The following is an 18688-nucleotide window of genomic DNA, read 5'->3' on the forward strand; positions in this document are numbered from 1 at the left end:
CTTTCACCACTGGATCATGCCACCTGCCTCCCCATGGGTTTTCCTGCACCTGTCCTACCTAGAAGTTGTAGTAACCTGCTTAAGATGAGTTGAAGTCTAATGGTGTTTATTGGCTTCTGGGCCTTTTCATTTTCTTCATATTTCTGACTCATTTCTCTGTTGGGTCATTTGAAAATTTTTTATATCAAGCTTAAGGATGTTAACAGAGGTTAAATATTCATTTTGTTGTAGATACTTGTTTTCTAGTCTGCCTCTTGTTCTTAAATATGATAGTTGTTTCTTGCTGGTACTGAGTAATTAGCAGATTTTATACATTAATCTTCCCAGTAATCTTGTTAAACTTATCAGCTGTATTTTAGATTTTATGAATTATCTCTGTATTAAAGTGTCAACCTAGATATATTATATATATGATCTATATAAACAATATATTCCTTCAAAATTTATCTTTACCCCTTATATTTTCTTTTTGCTTATTTACAGGACTATTCGTCCACTATGAAGTTGAAAAAAATAGTGTTGGCATCTTATTCTAGGCATTCTTCCAAGGAAAAAGTTTTCAAAGCTTAAGTGTGTTATTTGTTTTAGGTTCCTTATGATCTTGATCAGATTGAGGACATTACTTTTTGTTTGTTTTGACTGATAGCAAGTTTTTTTAAAAGAAACTTAACTCTATTAAAAGTATTTAAACATTCACTCAAAATGATCATGTGATTTTCTTTTTGTATTTTTCACCTAATTGTTCGGGAAACTTTTTTTTTTACTTTTATTTAATGAATATAAATTTCCAAAGTACGACTTATGGATTACAATGGCTTCCCCCCCATATTGTCCCACCCACCCACAACCCTCCCATTTCTCACTCCCTCTCCCCTTCCATTCACATCAAGATTCATTTTTGATTATCTTAATATACAGAAGATCAGCTTAGTGTACATTAAGTAAGGATTTCAACAGGTTACTCCCACACTGAAACATAAAGTGAAAAATAATAGATGATTTTTTAAATGATGATGAAATCAGATCAGACCTATTGTCATGTTTAATCCCAGTGAGAGTCAAGTTGGGAATTGATAATTTCTTTTTTCTTTTTTTTTTTTTAACAGAAGATCAGTTTACTAGACATTAAGTAAAGATACAACAGTTTGCACCCCATAGAAGCACAAAGTGAAATATACAGTTTGAGTACTAGTTATAGCATTAAATCTCAATGTACAGCACACTAAGGACAAAGATCCAACATGAGGAGTAAGTGCACAGTGACTCCTGTTGTTGATTTTACCAATTGACACTCCTGTCTATGGCATCAGTAATCTCCCTATGCTCCAGTCATGAGTTTCCAAGGCTATGGAAGCCCTCTGAGTTCTCCGACTCTTATCTTGTTTAGACAAGGTCATAGTCAAAGTGGAGGTTCTCTCCTCCCTTCAGAGAAAGGTACTTCCTTCTTTGAAGACCTGTTCTTTCCACTGGGATCTCACTCACAGAGATCTTTTTGCCAGAATGTCTTGGCTTTCCATGCCTGAAATACTCTCATGGGCTTTTCAGCCAGATCCAAATGCCTTTAGGGCTTATTCTGAGGCCAGAGTGCTATTTAGGACATCTCCCATTCCATGAGTCTGCTGAGTATCTCACTTCCCATGTTGCATAACTCTCCCCTTTATTTATTCTATCGGTTAGTGTTAACAGGTACTAGACTTGTTTATGTGCTCCCTTTGACTCTTAGTCCTTTCATTATGATCAATTGTGAACTGAAATTGATCACTTGGACTAGTGAGATGGCATTGGTACATGCCACCTTGAAGGGATTGAATTGGAATCCCCTGGTATATTTCTAACTCTACCATTTGGGGCAGGTCAGCTTGAGCATATCCCAAATTATACATCTCTTCCCTCTCTTATTCCCACTCTTATGTTTAACAGGGATCACATTTCAGTTAATTTTCAACACTTAAGAATAACTGTGTGATAATTACAGAATTAAACCAGTCATATTAAGTAGAACAGACAAAAAAAAACTACTAAGAGGGATAATGTATTAAGTTGTTCATTAACAGTCAGGGCTATGCTGATCAAGTCACCATTTCTCACAGTGTCCATTTCACTTCAACAGGTTTCCTTTTTGGTGTTCAGTCAGTTGTCACCGATCAGGGAGAACATATGCTATTTGTCCCTATGGGACTGGCTTACTTCACTCAGCATGATGTGTTCCAGATTCCTCCATTTTGTTGCAAATGACTGGATTTCGTTGTGTCTTACTGCGGTAGAGTATTCTAAAGAATACATATCCCATAATTTCTTTATGCAGTCTACTGTTGATGGGCATTTAGGTTGGTTCCAGGTCTTAGCAATTGTGAATTGAGCTGCGAAAAACATTAGGGTGCAGACCGCTTTTTTGTTTGCCAATTTAAACTCCTTTGGGTAAATTCCAAGGAGTGGGATGGCTGGGTCGAATGGTAGGGTTATCTTCAGGTTTCTGAGGAATCTCCAGACTGACTTCCATAGTGGCTTGACCAGTTTGCATTCCTACCAACAGTGGGTTAGTGTCCCTTTTTCCCCACATCCTCTCCAGCATCTGTTGTTGGTAGATTTCTGTATGTGAGCCGTTCTAACCGGGGTGAGGTGAAACCTCATTGTGGTTTTGATTTGCATTTCCCTGATTGCTAGTGACCTTGAACATTTTTTCATGTGCCTGTTGGCCATTTGGATTTCCTCTTTTGAAAAATGTCTATTGAGGTCCTAGGCCCATCTCTTAAGTGGGTTGTTGGTTTTGTTTTTGTGGAGTTTCTTGATCTCTTTGTAGATTCTGGTTATTAACCCTTTATCTGTTGCATAGTTTGCAAATATATTTTTTCCCATTCTGTAGGTTGTCTCTTCACTCTCCTGACTGTTTCTTTTGCAGTACAGAAACTTCTCAATTTGATGCAATCCCAATAGTTGATTTTGGCTTTGACTACCTGTGCCTCCTGGGTCTTTCCCAGAAATTCTTTGCCTGTGCCAATATCTTGAAGGGTTTCTCCAATGTTCTCTAGTAACTTGATGGTGTCAGGTCGTAGATTTAGGTCTTTAATCCATGTTGAGTGGATTTTTGTGTAAGGTGTAAGGTAGGGGTCTTGCTTCATGATTCTGCACGTGGAAATACAATTTTCCCAGCACCATTTATTGAATAGACTGTCCTTCCTCCAGGAATTAGTTTTAGATCCTTGATCAAATATAAGTTGGCTGTAGATGTTTGGGTTGATTTCTGGTGTTTCAATTCTGTTCCATTGGTCTATCCATCTGTTTCTGTACCAGTACCATGCTCTTTTGATTACAAGTGTCCTGTAGTATGTCCTGAAATCTGGTATTGTGATGCCTCCAGCTTTGATTTTGTTGTAAAACATTGCTTTAGCTATTCAAGGTCTCTTGTGCCTCCATATGAACTTCAGCATCATTTTTTCCAGATCTGAGAAGAATGTCTTTGGTATCTTGATTGGGATTGCATTGAATCTATAAATTGCTTTTGGGAGAATGGACATTTTGATGATAATGATTCTTCCAATCCATGAGCTTGGGAGATTTTTCCATTTTTTGGTATCCTCTTCTATTTCTTTCTTTAAGATTTTGTAATTCTCATTGTAGAGATCTTTTACGTGCTTGGTTAAGTTTATTCTAAGGTATTTGATTGTTTTTGTAGCTATTGTGAATGGGATTGATCTTAGCAGTTCTTTCTCAGTCATGGCGTTGCTTATGTATACAAAGGCTGCTGATTTTTGTGCATTGATTTTATATCCTGCCACTTTGCCAAACTCCTCTATGAGTTCCAATAGTCTCTTAGTAGAGTTCTTTGGATCCTCTAAGTAAAGAGTCATATCATCTGCAAAGAGGCATAGTTTGACTTCTTCCTTCTCAATTTGTATTCCTTTGATTTCTTTTTCTTGTCTGATGGCTCTGGCTAAAACTTCTATAACTATGTTAAATAGCAATGGTGAGAGTGGGCATCCCTGCCTGGTGCCAGATCTCAGTGGAAATGCTTCCAGCTTTTCCCCATTCAATAGAATGTTGGCTGTGGGTTTTTTATAAATTACTTTGATTATATTGAGGAATGTTCCTTCTATACCCAATTTGCTTAGAGTTTTCATCATGAAAGGGTGTTGAATTTTATCAAATGCTTTCTCGGCATCTATTGAGATAATCATATGGTTTTTCTTTTGCAGTCTGTTAATGTGGTGAATCACATTGATTGATTTGTGAATGTTGAACCATCCCTGCATAGCAGGGATGAATCCCACTTGGTCTGGGTGGATGATTTTCCTGATGTGTTGTTGTACTCTATTGGCCAGAATTTTATTGAGGATTTTTGCATCTATGTTCATCAGGGATATTGGTCTGTAATTTTCTTTCAGTGCTGCATCTTTCTCTGGCTTAGGGACTAAGGTGATGCTGGCTTCATAGAAAGAATTTGGGAGGATTCCCTCTTGCTATAAGCTTGCCTCTCAATACTGCTTTTGCCGTATCCCATAAGTTTTGATAGGTTGTGCTGTTATCCTCATTTACTTCCAGAAATTTTCTGATTTCTCTTTTGATTTCTTGAATGACCCAGTGTTCATTCAGGAGCATGTTGTTCAGTCTCCATGTGTTTGCATACTTTCTGGGGTTTCCTGAGATGCTAATTTCCAGCTTCATTCCACTGTGGTTTGAGAAGCTGCATGGTATGATTCTAATTCTTTTAAATTTGCTGAGACTTGCTTTATGGCCTAGTATGTGATCAATCCTAGAGAAGGTTCCATGCACTGTTGAGAAGAATGTAAAATCTTTAGATGTAGGATTGAAAGTTCTGTATATATCTGTTAGATCTATTTGGGCAATAGTGTCAATTAAATCTGCTGTTTCCTTGTTGATCTTCTGTCTGGATGATCTATTTCTGAGAGTGGAGTATTGATGTCCCCCAGTACTATTGTATTGGAATCTAAGTCTCCCTTTAAGTCCCTTAACATATCTTTTAAATAGACCAGTGCCCTGTAATTAGGTGCATATACATTTATAATAGTTACATCTTCCTGTTGAATTGAACCCTTAATCAGTATATAGTGCCCCTCTTTGTCTCTCTTAACAGTTTTTGTATTAAAGTTTATTTTGTCTGATATTAATATGGCTACACCTGCTTTATTTTTTTTTGGTTTTTATTGGCATGGAATATCTTTTCCCAACCTTTCACTTTCAGACTGCATGCATCTTTGTTAGAGAGATGTGTTTCTTGTAGGCAACAAATAGTTGGGTGTTGTTCCTTAAGCCAGTCAGCCAGTCTGTGTCTTTTAACTGGACAGTTCAAGCCATTCATGTTTAATGTGACTATTGATACATAGTGACTTTGCCCTGCCATTTTCCTGGAGATATTTTCTGGTATATGCTTTGAGCTTCCCATGCTCTTTCACTGGTAGATGTTCTTCCTTTCCCTTCTTTCATATTGATGGCCGTGTTTCTGTGTTTCTGAGTGTAGCACATCTTTAAGCATCTTTTGCAGGGCTGGACGAGTGCCAAAAAATTCTTTTAATTTCTGTTTGCTATGAAAAGTCTTTATTTCACCTTCATTCACAAATGATAGCTTGGCAGGATATAATATTCTGGGCTGGCAGTTTTTCTCTCTTAGCACCTGTGCTATGTCTCGCCATTCCCTCTTAGCCTGTAGTGTTTCTGATGAGAAGTCTGCTGTGAGTCTGATTGGAGATTCTCTGAGAGTAATCTGACGTTTCTCTCTTGCACATTTTAGGATCTTTTCTTTATGTTTCACTGTGGTGAGTTTAATTACAACGTGTTGTGGTGAGGATCTCTTTTGGTCATGTTTACTGGGGGTTCTATGAGGTTTCTGTACTAGGATGTCTCTGTCCTTCTCCAGACCTGGAAAGTTCTCTGCTAGTATCTCACTAAAAAGGCCTTCTAATCCTTTCTCTCTCTCCATGATTCAGGAACTCCTAGAACCCGAATGTTGGGTTTTTTAATAGTATCCTGTAGATTCCCAACAATATGTTTTAGATTTCTAATTTCCTCTTCTTTTCTTTGGTGTGACTGTATCCTTTCCTGTTCTCTGTCTTCTAAGTCTGATATTCTCTCTTCTGCTTCACCCATTTTTTTATTTTTTTATTTTTGTTAACTTTTATTTAATGAATATAAATTTCCAAAGTACGACTTATGGATTACAACGGCTTCCCCCCAATACTGTCCCTCCCACCCACAACCCTCCCTTTCCCACTCCCTCTCCCCTTCCATTCACATCAAGATTCATTTTCAATTATCTTGGTCCGGCGCCGCGGCTCACTAGGCTAATCCTCTGCCTAGCGGCGCCGGCACACCGGGTTCTAGTCCCGGTCGGGGCGCCGGATTCTGTCCCGGTTGCCCCTCTTCCAGGCCAGCTCTCTGCTGTGGCCCGGGAGTGCAGTGGAGGATGGCCCAGGTGCTTGGGCCCTGCACCCCATGGGAGACCAGGAAAAGCACCTGGCTCCTGGCTCCTGCCATCGAATCAGCGCGGTGCGCCGGCCGCAGCGCGCTGGCCGCGGCGGCCATTGGAGGGTGAACCAACGGAAAAAGGAAGACCTTTCTCTCTGTCTCTCTCTCACTGTCCACTCTGCCTTTCAAAAAAAAAAAAGATTCATTTTCGATTATCTTAATATACAGAAGATCAGCTTAGTGTATATTACATAAGGATTTCAACAGTTTACTCCCACACTGAAACATAAAGTGAAAAATAATAGATGATTTTTTTAAATGATGATGAAATCAGATCAGACCTATTGTCATGTTTAATCCCAGTGAGAGTCAAGTTGGGAATTGATAATTCCTTTTTTTTTTTTTTACAGAAGATCAGTTTAGTATGCATTAAGTAACGATTTCAACAGTTTGCACCCCCATAGAAACAAAGTGAAACATATTGTTTGAGTACTAGTTATAGCATTAAATCTCAATGCACAGCACATTAAGGACAGAGATTCTACATGAGGAGTAAGTGCACAGAGACTCCTGTTGTTGACTTTACCAATTGACACTCCTGTCTGTGGCATCAGTAATCTCCCTATGCCCAGTCATGAGTTTCCAAGGCTATGGAAGCCCCTTGAGTTCTCCGACTCTTATCTTGTTTAGACAAGGTCATAGTCAAAGTGGAGGTTCTCGCCTCCCTTCAGAGAAAGGTACCTCCTTCTTTGAAGACCTGTTCTTTCCACTGGGATCTCACTCACAGAGATCTTTTTGGCAGAGTGTCTTGGCTTTCCATGCCTGAAATACTCTCATGGGCTTTTCAGCCAAATCCAAATGCCTTTAGGGCTTATTCTGAGGCCAGAGTGCTATTTAGGACATCTCCCATTCTATGAGTCTGCTGAGTATCTCACTTCCCATGTTGCATCACTCTCCCCTTTATTTATTCTATCGGTTAGTGTTAGCAGGTACTAGACTTGTTTATGTGCTCCCTTTGACTCTTAGTCCTTTCATTATGATCAATTGTGAACTGAAATTGATCACTTGGACTAGTGAGATGGCATTGGTACATGCCACCTTGAAGGGATTGAATTGGAATCCCCTGGTATGTTTCTAACTCTACCATTTGGGGCAGGTCAGCTTGAGCATATCCCAAATTATACATCTCTTCCCTCTCTTATTCCCACTCTTATGTTTAACAGGGATCACATTTCAGTTAATTTTCAACACTTAAGAATAACTGTGTGATAATTACAGAATTAAACCAGTCATATTAAGTAGAACAGACAAAAAAAACTACTAAGAGGGATAATGTATTAAGTTGTTCATTAACAGTCAGGGATGTGCTGATCAAGTCACCGTTTCCCATAGTGTCCATTTCACTTCAGGAGGTTTCCTTTTTGGTGTTCAGTCAGTTGTCACCGATCAGGGAGAACATATGGTATTTGTCCCTATGGGACTGGCTTACTTCACTCAGCATGATGTGTTCCAGATTCCTCCATTTTGTTGCAAATGACTGGATTTCGTTGTTTCTTACTGCAGTATAGTATTCTAAAGAGTACATATCCCATAATTTCTTTATCCAGTCTACCGTTGATGGGCATTTAGGTTGGTTCCAGGTCTTAGCTATTGTGAATTGAGCTGCAATAAACATTAGGGTGCAGACCGCTTTTTTGTTTGCCAATTTAAACTCCTTTGGGTAAATTCCAAGGAGTGGGATGGCTGGGTCGGACGGTAGGGTTATCTTCAGGTTTCTGAGGAATCTCCAGACTGACTTCCATAGTGGCTTGACCAGTTTGCATTCCCACCAACAGTGGGTTAGTGTCCCTTTTTCCCCACATCCTCGCCAGCATCTGTTGTTGGTAGATTTCTGTATGTGAGCCGTTCTAACCGGGGTGAGGTGAAACCTCATTGTGGTTTTGATTTGCATTTCCCTGATTGCTAGTGACCTTGAACATTTTTTCATGTGCCTGTTGGCCATTTGGATTTCCTCTTTTGAAAAATGTCTATTGAGGTCCTTGGCCCATCTCTTAAGTGGGTTGTTGGTTTTGTTTTTGTGGAGTTTCTTGATCTCTTTGTAGATTCTGGTTATTAACCCTTTATCTGTTGCATAGTTTGCAAATATTTTTTCCCATTCTGTCGGTTGTCTCTTCACTCTCCTGACTGTTTCTTTTGCAGTACAGAAACTTCTCAATTTGATGCAATCCCAATAGTTGATTTTGGCTTTGACTGCCTGTGCCTCCTGGGTCTTTCCCAGAAATTCTTTGCCTGTGCCAATATCTTGAAGGGTTTCTCCAATGTTCTCTAGTAACTTGATGGTGTCAGGTCATAGATTTAGGTCTTTAATCCATGTTGAGTGGATTTTTGTGTAAGGTGTAAGGTAGGGGTCTTCCTTCATGATTCTTCACGTGGAAATCCAATTTTCCCAGCACCATTTATTGAATAGACTGTCCTTCCTCCAGGAATTAGTTTTAGATCCTTGATCAAATATAAGTTGGCTGTAGATGTTTGGGCTGATTTCTGGTGTTTCAATTCTGTTCCATTGGTCTATCCATCTGTTTCTGTACCAGTACCATGCTCTTTTGATTACAACTGCCCTGTAGTATGTCCTGAAATCTGGTATTGTGATGCCTCCGGCTTTGCTTTTGTTGTACAAGATTGCTTTAGCTATTCGAGGTCTCTTGTGTCTCCATATGAATTTCAGCACCAATTTTTCCAGATCTGAGAAGAAGGTCTTCGGTATCTTCATTGGTATTGCATTGAATCTATAAATTGCTTTTCGGAGAATGGACATTTTGATGATATTGATTCTTCCAATCCATGAGCATGGAAGATTTTTTCATTTCTTGGTATCCTCTTCTATTTCTTTCTTTAAGGTTTTGTAATTCTCATTGTAGAGATCTTGAACGTCCTTTAAGTTTATTCTAAGGTATTTGATTGTTTTTGTAGCTATTGTGAATGGGATTGATCTTAGAAGTTCTTCCTCAGCCATGGCATTGTCTGTGTATACAAAGGCTGTTGATTTTTGTGCATTGATTTTATACCCTGCTACTTTGCCAGACTCTTCTATGAGTTCCAATAGTCTCTTAGTAGAGTTCTTTGGGTCCCCTAAATAATCATATCATCTGCAAAGAGGGATAGTTTGAGTTCTTCCTTCCCAATTTGTATTCCTTTAATTTCTTTTTCCTGCCTACTAGCTCTGGCTAGAATCTCCAGAACTATATTGAATAGCATTGGTGAGAGTGGACATCCCTGTCTGGTACCAGATCTCAGTAGAAATGCTTCCAACTTTTCCCCATTCAATAGAATGTTGACTGCGGGTTTTTCATAGATTGCTTTGATTGTATTGAGGAATGTTCCTTCCAAACCCAGTTTGCTTAGAGTTTTCATCATGAACGGGTGTTGTATTTTATCAAATGCTTTCTCGGCATCTATTGAGATAATCATATGGTTTTTCTTCTTCAGTCTGTTAATGTGGTGTCTCACATTGATTGTCTTGTGCACATTAAACCATCCCTGCATACCAGGGATAAATACCACTTGGTCTGGGTGGATGATCTTTCTGATGTGTTGTTGCATTCTATTGGTGAGAATTTTATTGAGGATTTTTGCATCTATGTTCATCAGGGATATTGGTCTGTAATTCTCTTTCAGTGCTGCATCTTTTTCCGGCTTAGGAATTAAGGTGATGCTGGCTTCATAGAAAGAATTTGGGAGGATTCCCTCTTTTTCGATTGTTCTGAATAGTGTGAGAAGAATTGGAGTTAGTTCTTCTTTAAATGTCTGGTAGAATTCAGCAGTGAATCCATCTGGTCCTGGGCTTTTCTTTGTTGGGAGGGCCTTTATTACCGTTTCAATTTCTGTCTCAGTTATGGGTCTGTTTAGGTTTTTGATGTCTTCCTGGTTCAATTTAGGTAGGTTGCATGTGTCCAGGAATCTATCCATTTCTGATAGGTTTCCCTGTTTGCTGGCATACAAGTCCTTGTAGTAAATTCTGATGATTCTTTTTATTTCTGTGGTGTCTGTTGTTACATTTCCTTTTTCATCTCTGATTTTATTGATTTGGGTCTTTTCTTTTTTAATTAGTTGGGCCAAGGGGGTGTCAATTTTGTTTATTTTTTCAAAAAACCAGCTTCTCGTTTGGCTGATTTTTTGTAATGTTTTTCTTGATTCAATCCTGTTGATTTCTTCTCTGATTTTAATTTTTTCTCTTCTCCTTCTAGCTTTGGGTCTGGTTTGCTGTAGGTTTTCTAGATCCTTGAGGTGAATTGAAAGCTCATCTATTTGGTGCCTTTCCAATTTCTTGATGTAGGCACCTATTGATATAAACTTTCCTCTTAACACTGCTTTTGCTGTGTCCCATAAGTTTTGGTATGTTGTGCTGTTATCCTCATTTACTTCCAGAAAGTTTTTGATTTCTCTTTTGATTTCTTCTATGACCCATTGTTCATTCAGGAGCATGTTGTTCAATCTCCATGTGTTTGCATATGCTCTAGGGATTCCTGAGTTGCTAATTTCCAACTTCATTCCTTTATGGTCTGAGAAGCTGCATGGTATGATTCTACTTCTTTTGAATTTGCTGAGACTTGCTTTATGGCCTAGTATATGGTCAATCCTAGAGAAGGTTCCATGCACTGCTGAGAAGAATGTAAAATCTTTAGCTGTAGGATTGAAAGTTCTGTATATATCTGTCAGATCCATTTGGGCTATAGTGTTGTTTAAATCTACTGTATCCTTGTTGATCTTCTGTCCTATTGATCTGTCTATTTCTGAGAGTGGAGTATTGAAGTCCCCCAGTACTATTGTATTGGGGTCTAAGTCTCCCTTAAGTCCATTAATAAATCTTTTAGATAAACTGGTGCCCTGTAGTTAGGTGCATATACATTGATAATTGTTATATCTTCTTGTTGTATTGATCCCTTAATCATGGTATAGTGTCCCTCTTTGTCTCTCTTAACAGTTTTTGTGGTAAAGTTTATGTTGTCTGATATTAAGATGACTACGCCCGCTCTTTTTTCATTTCTGTTGGCATGGTATATCTTTTTCCAGCCTTTCACTTTCAGTCTGTATGGATCTTTGTTGGAAAGATGTGTTTCTTTTAAGCAGCAAATGGATGGGTTTTGTTTCTTAACCCAATCAGCCAATCGGTGTCTTTTAACTGGACAGTTCAGGCCATTCACGTTCAATGTGACTAATGATAAGTGGTAACTTTGCCCTGCCATTTGCCAAAGATAAGTTCTAATATATGCTTTGAATTCCCTGTGATCTTTTGCTGTGAGCTTTCCTTCCTTGGTTTCCTTCCTTTACCTTCTTTCATATTGATGACCGTGTTTCTTTGTTTCTGTGTGTAACACATCTTTAAGCATCTGTTGCAGGGCTGGATGAGTGGCAACAAATTCTTTCAATTTCTGTTTGCTTTGAAAAGTCTTTATTTCACCTTCATTCACAAATGATAGCTTGGCAGGATATAATATTCTGGGCTGGCAGTTTTTCTCTCTTAGTACCTGTGCTATGTCTCGCCATTCCCTCCTAGCTTGTAGAGTTTCTGATGAGAAGTCAGCTGTGAGTCTGATTGGAGATCCTCTGAGAGTAATCTGACATTTCGCTCTTGCACATTTTAGGATCTTTTCTTTATGTATCACTGTGGAGAGTTTAATTACAACGTGTCGTGGTGAGGATCTCTTTTTGTAGTGTTTTTTTAGGGGTTCTATGAGGTTCCTGTACTAGGATGTCTCTGTCCTTCTACAAACCTGGGAAATTTTCTGCTAATATCTCACTAAAAAGGCCTTCTAATCTTTTCTCCCTCTCCAGGCCTTCAGGAACTCCTAGAACCCGAATGTTGGGTTTTTTAATAGTATCCTGAAGATTCCTGACAATATGTTTTAGATATCTAATTTCCTCTTCTTTTCTTTGGTCTGACTGTATCCTTTCCTGTTCTCTGTCTTCTAAGTCCGATATTCTCTCTTCTGCTTCACCCATTCTGTTTGTAAGGCTCTCTATTGTGTTTTTCGTTTGATCTATTGAATTCTTCACTTCAGTCACTATCACAGTTTCCTGTTGTACTAGTTGTTTCGTTTCATTTTGATTCCTCCTTAATATTTCATTTTCACGAGAGAGATTTTCTATCTTGTCCATTAAGGATTTCTGTAGTTCAAGAATTTGTTTTTGAGAACTTCTTAATGTTCTTATCAATTTTTTGAGATCTGCTTCTTGCATTTCTTCTATCTCATCATCTTCATAATCTTGAATTGGGGTGTCTTTTTCATTTGAGGGCATCATGGGGACTTCCTTGTTTTTATTACCTCGGTTTTTGCGTTTGTTATTTGGCATATTGGAGATATTTGGTTTCTTCACTGTGGTGCTTTTTCTTGTTATACTATGACTCTAGATTAAGTGGACCATCTGTTTTTGATGGAGCCTTAGAGGCTTGAGATGGGTGTGGCCTGAGAGCTCTGTTTGGTGTGCCAAAGGTGGCACTCCCAGGTTAGGCATGGTAAATCTCTCTCTCTCTCTCTCTCTCTCTCTCTCTCTCTCTCTTGCTTGTTTTTTTTTTTTTTTGATTCAAAAGGGAAGTAATTCTGCACAGCTGAACAAAGTTGGAGGTAGTTAGCAGGCAAATGATATACCCACAGGAGCCAGAGATCGGAAGCTCTTTCCCAAGGACCACAGAGCCCTCAGAGTGGGCTCAAATTCTCCTTCAGTCTTCCACTGGGTTGCCAAAGTTACGGAATTGTAGCATCTCTAGAGAGTGCTCACGTGAATTCCGTGATTTCTCTCCCCCACCGTCTCTTTTTTCACAGTCTCAGTTCAGTAGCACCACAAATTTACTAGGTCCTAATCTCCTGTTAATTCGCCCTGGCCAGAGTCAGGTTTTTCTGCTAGGCTCAGGGCCGGTGCAGACCTGAGGTTGCTCTGCTTATGACGTATGTCCAAGATGGCGACTGCACTTTGTCTTGCTCGCCCTTGAGGGGTGAGCGGAGAGAGAGAAACCCGTGTCCGTACCAGTCACCTTTTTTTTTTTTTGTCTCTCTCTCTCTTCCAGTTAGCCTGGTGAACTTCCCCACCCCCTGGGGGTCGTTCCCTCTAGTCTCCTCTCTCCGCTTGCCTGCCGGTGTCTCGGGCTATTGAGGTTTGGCTCACCTCGCGTTCCAGCGCTGGTGTGTTGAGTCTGCCTCTGGTGTTCCGAACTGTGGGCTCCCATGCTCTCCACGCAGGTCTGCTGTGAATCATGCGTTCCGGAAGAGTTTCTTCTGCTGTTTCCTCCCCTACTCTTCCTTGAACCTGCAGTATCTCTACTTTTATTAAACTATCTCTCCCCAGACTATCAGTGTGCTCCCTTCCTATTCCGCCATTCTGTTTTTAAGGCTCTCTAATGTGTTTGTCACTTGATCTATTGAGCTCTTCATTTCATTTTGATTTCTCTTCACTATCACACTTTCCTGCTCTACTAGTTTCTGCATTTCATTTTGATTCTTCCTTAAAATTTCATTTTCACGAGAGAGATTCTCAATCCTGTCCAATAAGTATTTCTGTAGTTCAAGGATTCGCTTTTGAAAAATTCTAAATGTTCTTATCATAAATTTTTTGAAATCTGTATCTTGCATTTCTTCTATCTCATCATCTTCATAATCTTGGCTTGGGGTGTTTTGTTTATTTGGAGGCATCATAATGTCATCGTTGATATTGTTCCCTCGATTTCTGTGTTTATTGCTTGGCATGTTTAATTGTTTCTCTCACTGTGAGTTTTTGTTTGTTTGTTTTTTAACTTTTATTTAATGATTTAATGAATATAAATTTCCAAATTATGACTTATGCATTACTTTTTTTTATTATTATACTATGTCCCTGTTAAGTGTACTGCCTGCTGATGGAGGAGCCTTGGAGGCTTGAGATGGGTGTGGCCTGAGAGCTCTGCTTGGTTCTTCAGGGTTACAAGTGTGCAAAGGTGACACCCTCAGGTTATGCGTGGTAAATCTCTCTTTATTTATTTATTTATTCATTCATTTATTTTATTTTATTTTATTTTTTGTTCAGGAGATAAGTAATACTACAAGGCTGAGCAGATTGGATGGTATTAGCTTCCCTGGCTTCTACCCAAAGAGTCCTGCGGACTCCCACTGGGTTTCCTAGGCTACTGAATTGTAGTCTTAACTCTCCCCTTTTATTATGTATATCCCAGCTCTTTGTCTCTTGCTTGCCTTTGCAAGGTTGGCAGAGTGGAACTTGTCTGTACCAGTATGCCCCCACCTTTTTATTTATTTATTTATTTATTTATTTATTTTTCCTTCTCTCCTGTAGTCTGTTGGACTTTCCCACTTCAAAACCCGCATCCCTCTAAAACTGTCTGCCATTTCCCCGCCAATGTCTCAGGTTACTAAGCTCACCTCCGCTTCCAGCGCCGATGTGTGGACTCAGAGCCCTAGGCGTCTCTCCTCTCCCCACTGGTGTCTTTGTCACATAGACTCCCCTTTCCGCACTGGCGCTCAGACTCTGTGGCTCCCGTGGTTCGGCTTCCACGTGGTGGGCAACCCTGCTCTCCCAGTAGGTCCTTTGAGTCACAGCAAATAGTTCCAGAAGAGTTTCCTCTGCAATTTTTTGCTGATCCTTTTTCTGAGGCTACCATAAATCTGCTTTTATTAAACTAAATTTTCCCAGACAATCGGTGCGCGCCCTCACTATTCCACCATCTTGGCTCCGCAGGGGAATCTTCCAACTCCTGCATTTTTTATTTTCTCTTGCTTGTAATTGATCTATGGCTTTCATACATGATTTAATTTATTATAATAACACTTTGCTTATGATATTCATATTTCTGTTTATAAAAGGGATGCTTTTAAAAATTCTTTCAAATCCTGATCCACTTGCATCATCATCAATGTGATATTGGTTTTCCAAGAGAAATTTAAAACATATTCTTTGCTTATTTCCAGTTTACATAGATCTGGGAAAGATAAGTTTGTTCTTTCTTCCTTAAAAGTTTGGAGTATGCCTACAAAGATAGACCTGAAATTTTGATTATGTAAAATTTTCCTTCATTGGTTGGTTGGAGTTTTGAAATGTCATTCACCTTACTTTATTTATATATGACTTTTTCTATTTTATGTTATATATGTGTTTTGGGAATTTTTCAAAATATGGTGGATTTTGATCTGTCTAGTCAGAATTTTGCTCTTAAGAATTTCACAGATTTCTCTTAGTATCTTTGTAAAGGCTGCAGAAGAATGATCCTGTTTTAGTTCCTGAAACTGGTTATTTGTGTGACTTTTCTCTCTGTTTCCTTAATAGCTTTTACTAATGTTTTATTAACTTAACATTTTTTAAATCATTATATCCTTGTTTATTTGCTTGTGGTAGTTTTTTTTTTTTTTTTTTGCAGCTTTTCACAAGGTTTGCTGTTATCTTCTTGCTTTAATTAAATACTTTCATTTTTTCTTTATAATTCTTAATAAGCTGTAATGATTGATTTCATTGTTTCACTCTAACATAATCATTGAGGGCTGTAAATTATTTTTTACTATGGTTTACTGCATTCTCTTTATTCCCTCATGTTTTTCCAACCCCTGTATGTACAAGTCCTGTGTTTCTCCCAGTGTCTCCAATCCCATGTACCTGAAGCAATTGCAGTCTACATGTCTTAATTTCTGTACCTTAAACCTATATGTTCTGGTTGATACATTAGTGCTTTAACTATCTGAGATCCATTGTTTATGCTTACCTGCCCAGGTAATCACAGTATGTCAACTACCCCTTTCATGGCTGCAGAATGGCTGTGGTTCTGAACACAATAGAACAGTGTCTCCAATGATTTCAATAGAGAAGCAAGTAAAATTTCCCAGATATCCTAAGGTAGGCATTTACTTATGTACTGCTGACTACTTGCAATTTGTTCATTTCTGCATTAATCTTTTGAAATAAATGCTGCTATGATTGTTGATTTTTTTTCTTTATGGTGCTGCCTGTTAATTGCTGACATGTGTTAATACAAATGAGATTCATATATTTTATCTTCCTACCAATTCACTCCACATTCTGGTGTGACCTGAATGGTAAAATTCTGCCACCATAGAGTATATCTGAAGAATGTGGTACAGATAATATCATTTTAACTCAAAATAATTAACATTTTTAAAATGATCTTGAGAGGCCGGCGCTGCGGCTCACTAGGCTAATCCTCTGCCTTGCGGCACCAGCATACTGGGTTCTAGTCCCGGTCGGGGCACCGGATTCTGTCCTGGTTGCCCCTCTTCCAGGCCAGCTCTTTGCTGTGGCCCGGGAGTGCATTGGAGGATGGCCCAAGTGCTTGGGCCCTGCACCCCATGGGAGACCAGGATATGTACCTGGCTCCTGCCTTCAGATCACTGAGGTGCGCTGGCCACAGTGCACTGGCCACGGTGGCCATTGGAGGGTGAACCAACGGCAAAGGAAGACCTTTCTCTCTCTCTCTCATTGTCCACTCTGCCTGTCAAAAAAAAATGATCTTGAGAAAAAAATAGAACTCTGTAACTCAATTTTCAATAAGGAAGCAAGGAAATGAATATTCCAACTGAGGAAGCAAACCACACATTTAATTGTATTAATGAGAGAGAGAACCATATGGGTGTATAATGAAAGGATAAAAGTTGATATTTCTTATTTATTGGACATTATGTTTAGTGATGCATTAAGCCTGTGATTATAGAGTGCACTAAAATTACATTTTTGCAAAAATTTAAAAAATAAAGAAAACAAAAGGGAGGAGTTGAGCAGGGGAAAAGAGGGTTGGAATTAGGCTTATGTTCTTAGAATTATGCATGAAAATACAAGAAATCTGTTCTCCTTATATTATTAAAATTTAAGCAAGTGCATTTTTAAAAAGTTAATTGACTTTAATAAAAATGAAGGGGGATGGTGTTTGTGGTTTACTGGTTAAAGTGGCCACCTACAGTGCTGGCATCCCACATGGGCACCAGTTCAATTCCTGGCTGCTCCACTTCTGATCTAGCTCTCTGCTATGGCCTGGTAAAATAGTAGAGGATGGCCAAAGTTCTTGGGCCTGTGCACCCATGTAGGAGACACAGAAGAAGTGCCTGGCTCCTGGTTTCATGTTGGTGAATCCTCAGCCATTATAGCCAACTGGGGAGTGAACCAATGGATAGAAGACCTCTCTCTCTCTCTTTCTTTCTGTCTCTTTCTTTCTCTCTCACTCTCTCTCATTCTGTCTGCATCTCCTTCTTTCTGTGTAACTCTTTCAAATAAATGAATCAATCTTTAAGCAATGACAATAAATTCTATTATTAAAAATTGTTGAGAAATAGATTTAAGGAATTCTAACTTAAAATATATGCAAGGTGATCAGTATGTAGTTGGTGCTTTTGGTTCCTTTGAAGAAATTCTTAGAAATGAAATTACTTTGTCAAAAGGTGTGATAAGTCTAATTCTTCATCACACAGGAAATATTGTCCTTAAAAGTCATGGTTCTTCATCTCTGGGATTTGAGGAAAGGTAAATTAGTAATTAATTATTTTGGGAGCAGTGATCTTACTTTCCTTTTGATTAAGAACCACTGTTCAGCTGGTGCCATGGCTCACTAGGCTAATCCTCCACCTGTGGCACCGGCACTCCAGGTTCTAGTCCCTGTGGGGGCAACAGATTCTGTCCCGGTTGCTCCTCTTCCATTCCAGCTCTCTGCTGTGGCCCAGGAAGGAAGTGGAGGATGGCCCAAGTGCTTGGGTCCTTCACCCCATGAGAGACCAAGAGAAAGCACCTGGTTCCTGGCTTCAGATTGGTGCAGCACACCGGCTGTAGCAGCCATTTGGAGGGTGAAGCAATGGAAGGAAGACCTTTCTCTCTGTCTCTCTTTCTCACTGTCTAACTCTGCTTGTCCAAAAAAAAAAAAAAAAAAAAAGAAAAGAAAAAAGAACCACTGTTTGAGCATTAGTAATAGCCACAGCTGACAAGGGAAATTTTTCTTTTCAGAGATTGTTACAAAGATAATGTGAAAGGATAGAGTTATAAGTGAAGTACTTTTAAAGCCTAAGCATATATGTACTACACCATAGTAAGAATATTTAATTGCTCAGATAGTTAAGTGGTTTATGGAAGTGAAACTTTACACAGCATCAAAGTAACCTCACACACTTGGTTACAAGGGAGGAATAACAATAATGATATGGTATTGGCAGCAGTTTGTCATCATTACTTTGGTAATTAGAGAAGCTTTTATATGTCATTTGAATAAAGTAGTAAGCTTTAGAAGGAAGGATGGAAC

This window comes from Oryctolagus cuniculus, chromosome Y, assembly GCF_051225735.1.
Source record: "Oryctolagus cuniculus isolate XC-2025 breed Fujian yellow rabbit chromosome Y, ASM5122573v1, whole genome shotgun sequence".
NCBI classification, from domain to species: Eukaryota; Metazoa; Chordata; class Mammalia; order Lagomorpha; family Leporidae; genus Oryctolagus; species Oryctolagus cuniculus.